Source organism: Elephantulus edwardii, unplaced genomic scaffold (genome assembly GCF_000299155.1).
Source record: "Elephantulus edwardii isolate Elephantulus edwardi_28Jun2011 unplaced genomic scaffold, EleEdw1.0 scaffold00769, whole genome shotgun sequence".
NCBI lineage: Eukaryota > Metazoa > Chordata > Mammalia > Macroscelidea > Macroscelididae > Elephantulus > Elephantulus edwardii.
The window spans coordinates 13,463-19,444 of NW_006400519.1; the positions used below are offsets into that span (position 1 = coordinate 13,463).

A 5,982-nucleotide genomic window follows, 5' to 3' on the forward strand; every position below is an offset into this window, starting at 1 on the left:
TCCCCCTCCTCCTCCTCCTCCTTCTTCTTCTTCTTCTTTTAATTTTTAGGGGAAAGCAAGAAAGGAGTCCCCCATTACCACAAATTATGCAGTCTAGTTTCCCACATTTGGGGGTAACGCAAGGGCCAGCACATCCGGAGCGCAATGTGTAAGCCTCACACTCAGAAAACCACCTTGGTGATCATGATATCTCTCCTGCCAGGTAAGCAGCAGCAGCTACTGCTGCTGCTGCTTCTCCTTCTTCCTCCTCCTCCTCCTCCTCTTCTTCCTCTCCTCCTTCTCCTTCCCCTCCCCCGCCCCCTCCTTTCCCCTTCCCCTTCCCCTTCTTCTCCTCCTCCTCCTCCTCCTCCTCCTCTTTCTCCTTCTCCTTCTTCTTTTAATATTCATTCATTGTTGCACATTTCCCTCTCTCCCCCTCCCAACTTTCTTCCCTAGTCCATTTGGCAAAGCACCTCTTATTCCGAATTTTTGTCATATATATAATGCCTAATCATATATGTGAGATTTTTTTAGCTTTAGAGAACTTTTTATTGTTTAAAATCATAATTGAAGCATTAAAAAAATGTACAACCCTACACATCCCAATTCCAGCCCCGACTCCCTCAAGGCAAGTGTAGGTAGGACTGTTCCCTCCCATCCTGCTAGCCAGGACTCTGCCCTGGGAGGCCATTTGCCTTTAGGCACTAAGTCACTGGCTGCCAAGGGGCCCTGGGTGAAGTGGGGTGGCTAGCTCTTGGCACCCCTTACCCCTGCACATATTCAGTCTGTAAGCTTTGTGTGGGAAGAGAGAGTAGCTCCCCAGGCATAGGACCACCCAATACAAAAGAAATACAAAGAGTCAACTTCCCTCATCCTGCCCCTCCCCAGCCCCACTCCACCTCCAGTTCAAGGGAAGCTGTCATCGGCATCTTCAGCCATTTCTTTAGCAAACTCCAGGTCTTGCTGCTTTTGCTCTCGCCCCTCCTCTGCAGATTCCAAATCCTTGTACGATTTGGGAGGAAACCTCATAGCCTTGATGGATATGTTGTGGATGTCAAGGCAGAAGGTGAAAGGCTAGCTGGGGCTCTCAGGTGGAATAGATGTCAATCAGCTCCTTGGACATAGGACATAGCTCTTCTCATGGTTGAAGCTGGCTTCAATTATGCTGTCCCAGATGGCCTTGGCAACAATGAACTCGGCATCCTCTGGGCTATCTAGTTGGAGCTTCTGGGCAATGTTGCCCAGAGAGATTTTATAATAGGATACACTGATCATAAGCACACCTGTCTTAACCATGTTGTGCCACAGTCGGATGATAAGAGTATAGGTCCCATCTACTTGAAACTTCTCTCTAAACAGATCCAGGATTTGGTTGAACTTGGCCAGGTTTTCAATCCTGACATCTTGGGTCAGGAGAAAAGTAGGGCATGAGTGAGACCTTGAGAGAGGGCTGAAGGAAATGGAGGCGGTCTGGGATCTCCCCTAGTAACAGCTCCACCACAATAAGCAGCTTGTGGACCTATGTAGTTGAGGAACCTTGCCCACTCATTGTAATTGGCCTGCTCGGGGGGAACATGCATTTGGACAGGCTTCTTAGCCTGGTCGTACAAGCTGTAGTGTATGTAGTTGCACAGCAGGAGGTTCAGCTGGATGGCCTGCGCGTCAGCGTCATGAGGAAGGTTGGCTGTCTGGAGTGCAGCATGCAGGACGCTCCACACCACGTCCAGCTTATCCAGGAACTCATAGACCTGGGTGTGGTAATAGTGACAGCCGCAGGGTCCAGGGGCCCGCGGTTCTGCGTACTGATCTTCTGCATCAGATCGTCAGAGATTTTCTGTGCCTCTTCTGTAGCACTTGGCTGTTCATCAGGAGGATAATCATGATGAGCTGCAGGTAGGCTTCCATTTGGGGGTGGGGGGCGGCTGACACAGCTTTTCCTGCTCAAGGCCGGAACTGTAAATCAGCTTCTGCGGCCATGGGCTCTTCTAGGAAGGACAGCAAGCGGCATTGTTTGAGGTGAAGAAGCCGTGCACAGCCTTGTAGAGAACTGGGTAAGGTGGTGCAACGCGGAAGGCAGCATTCATAGAGCCCGTAGCACAAAACGTGGCTCCTTGCCTGAAACAGCCATCTCTAGTTGTTTCGCTGTGCCGCCACTGACTGTTGCCTCCTCTTTGATCCCTACATCCTGGGGGGCTGGTGGCGGCGGCGGTTCTTGTTCCCCTCGGCCTGGCGGCGGTTTCACTGTATCCGCTCTACAGCTCCGCGCCGAGCCCTCATGCTTCATGGCGCCCAGGATCGTGGCCTAGTCCAGGAACCAAGGCCAGGGCCTTTCGTGAACCCTCATACCGGGGACCAGGATCCCGCCAGTCCTCCAGCTGCTCCCCTTCCCGGAGCTGGGCGTTATATTCCTTTTAAACAATTCTTTCCCTCATCTGTTCCAATGCAGTGTTCATTATCTGTTCACTATTTTCCTATAGTCTCCCCAACTACTTATGACTTCTGTTTTATAACAGTGGTGTTAATGGAATATTTATCCTTTTGTAACTGAGATATTTCACTCAGAATAATGACCTCCAGGGTGTTTCATGACCTCCTTGTTTGTCAGTGCTGTGTAGTATTTGATTTTATGAATATTCCATCATTTTTCAATCCATTCATTTGTTGATGGAAACTTGGGTTGCTTCCATCCCTTTGCTATTGTGAATAACACAGCAATAAACATCAGTGTGCATGTATCTGTTTAGGTGGCAGCTCTGGTTTCTTTAGGGTCTGTTCCCAGTAGTGGAATTGCTGGGTCAAATGGTATTTCTATTTGCAACTTTTTGAGAAAATACTATACCACCCTTCCATAGTGGTTGCACCGTTTTATACTCCCACCAGCAGTGAATAAGGGTTCAAATCTCTTCACAACCTTGCCAGCATTTGTTGTTTGCTGCTCTGCTGAATTTTGCTGTTGTTGCTGGAGTGAGGTGCTCTCTCATAGTTGTTTTAATTTGCATCTCTCTGATAGCTAGAAATTTTGAACATTTCTACATTTCTTTGTTTGCCATCTGAATGTCTTATTTTTTTATTAAATTTTATTCATTTTAATGAACATTTACAGAAATTTGGGGTTTTCATTCATTCATTGTTGCACTGTTTTCTCCACCCTCCTCCCCAGTTCGTTCTTCTTCCCCCCACCATGTCTGTTTTAATTGTCCAATTGCCACAGTGCTTGTCAAAGCCAGTTCTGATTAATCTCCTTTAATACTCTTCTCCAGCATCACTACTCAAAGGCATCTATTCTTCTTTTGTCGTCTTTAGTCATTGTCCAGTTTTCTGATATGTAGCAAGTAATTACAGAAACCGTGGCCTAGATCAGGAGCACCTTACTTTCTAGACTGACATCCTTACTCTTTAGTACCCTGGAGAGGTCCCTGATAGCAGATTTTCCTAATGCAAAACATCTTTTGATATCCTGACTGCTGATGCCAAAATTATTGATTGTAGAACTCAGCAAACTGAAATTGTTAACAAACTCAGCCTTTTCTCCATCTAGCATGTTGCTGCCAATTGGCTCAGTGACGACAATCTTTGTTTTTTGCATGTTGAGTTTCAATTCATATTAAAGATTGTAGTCTTGACCATTTACAACAAACACATCAGGTCCTCCTCAGTTTCAACAATCAAGGTTAGGTCATCTGTATAATACAAGTTGTTGATGAATCTTCTTCCTGTTTATCATTTAATGTACATGGAGAAATAATTTGTTTTGCCTGAAAGCATAAAGTTGGGGGTACATAGCACTAAAAAAAGGAAGAGACTGTTTGATATATGCAACTCCTTTGACTTTTCAAAGCTCTGTTCAGGCTCCATCCCTACAAAATTATTCCTCAGATTCTCAAAATTTTATGGGCCACAACATCAGTAGACTTTGACTGAGTATTGTGTACAGAACCTATTGAAATTCAAGTGAACACACCTAAACCTCTACCCCAAACTCCCCACTATCTAAACAAAATCCTATAATTCAAGATTTTGTTTCTAAGGGGTTAATCATTCCTTAAACTACCCTTGCAATACACCTGTTATTTTAGTTAAGTAGTGACACAGTAGAGGCTGGAGAATTATTCAGGACTTATGTGTCATTAGCCACATTATCATTCCTGGATTCCTAGTGGCCTCTAGCCCACATTTGTTACAGAAGTGTATTAGATTACCTGATAATGGCTTTTCTAACCATTGTCTTTTTAATGCTCACCAAGGTAGACTAAATAGAACTATACAAATATGAGATTCTTTTTGTCCACCATGGTGGTTGGATGGCTTGCTATAATATAACTGAAGTAAATGGTACCTTTTGGATGGAATTTTGCAAATAAGATATGTAGAATACTATTGTGGGGAGTAGCTAGTTTTACCACCCCACCAGTCTTAAATCGAGTCATGGTAAAACATGGAAAGTAGAGATCTCACAGTCATCAAGAAAGAAGAGCCAGAGAATGCAAGATGCCCTTTGAACCTGAGATCTTTGTGTAAACCAGAGATAGATAGCTGTAACACCTGAGACTGTGAGATGACATGAGAGGGGATGGTGGCAGCAGCAGCAAAGGTTACAGGAATCACAGCCCAGTGTGAGACAGAGCTGTGGCACCTGACCTACAGAGTGAGAACCGAGTGTTTGCTGGTAGAGTGAATACCTTTAGGCATTTGCTGAAATGCTAGATCTACCAAGCTATAGAGCTAAGGAGCTCCTTACAACAGAGCACCTTTGGATCTAGGACTGCTGATAGATGGTGTGGGAATATCACTAGGCCTATGCCTAGAAGAGATTTTTCTAAAACTTGTCTGAGCAGGACAGAAGCTAGGAGAGGCTAGGCTGAAAGGCTGAAGGCCATAGAGAAGTCTGCCTTTTGGTACAGCTAAGAAAAAGCTATCCTAATTGAAGAACCACATCTCTGATCCTGGGGGATATCTCTGATCCTGGATTGTAACTTGATACATCCATTAACGCCCCCATAATAATGAGTATTGTCTGGGAATTCTTGTCCAAACAGAGTAAAGGAACACAGAATGGTTTAAAATTAGGAAAAGTGACCGGAAGAGCTCTGCCCCACCAACACTGCACTGGAACGCCTCGCCCCGGGTCGGCCCTGCCCAGTAACCCCGCTGTTACCCTCCCCTTTCTCAGGCGTCCTGCCTTCGGCCTAAACGTCACTGGTGCGCCACTTTCCCAAGACGAGGGCCTTCCTCTACTCCGTGGGCTTTGTCCCTTGGAACAGGGCAGCTCGAGTCCGTGTGGGCAAGGGGGACAAGCCAGTGACTTACGAAGAGGCGCACCCTCCACGCCACATCGCGCACCGCAAGGGTTGGCTGTCGCTGCACACAGGAAACCTAGGTGGAGAGAACCACACCCCAGAGCGAACAGTGGAGGATTTCTTCCTTCCCTGGTTGCTTATCTGACAAGCTGATCCTAAAGCGCCGAGCTAACCAGGTGGAGATCTGTGCCCTAGTGGAAACCTGCCTGCGCACAAGTTTTACTTCCTTGTAGGCTATAGTGAAACCCTCCTGTCCCACTTTTACAAATGTCCTGTTCATTTGCATCTCCAAACCGTGCCTTTGAAGGTTGTGTATAAGTACATCTAGAATGATGGTCACCTTTTTTCTTCAAATTCAGCCCACAAAAGACAGAAGAACTTGAGGGGATACATCCCCTTAGAGTATTGAAACATTGTTTTCCAAAGCTGCTACTGAATAAATCACTTTATTATCTTGCATTTCAGTATTTCCTTACTGTTAGAGGAGTGAAGTATAGCAGAGTTTTTCTGAAAGCTTCAGGTTTTCCAAGAAAGCTATGAGTGGTCTGAAGTTTAGATAATCGCTGTGGTCTATTGGGCACTTTGCCAAAAGTTCTTTATAGTCTCTCTAACTAGAAAGAAAAAGTTGGATGTTCGATCAATCTCCGATTGTAAAAGTTGGTAAAAATCTTCTATCTCCTCTTCCTTGGCTCTGGTTGTTGGTGCA

General features: G+C 45.5%; 1 pseudogene; it reads right to left on the reverse strand.

Moving 5' to 3' along the window:
- Positions 1-885: 885 nt before the first annotated feature.
- On the reverse strand, positions 886-2,263 carry LOC102863916 (annotated as a pseudogene).
- Between the last annotated feature and the right edge of the window lie 3,719 nt (positions 2,264-5,982).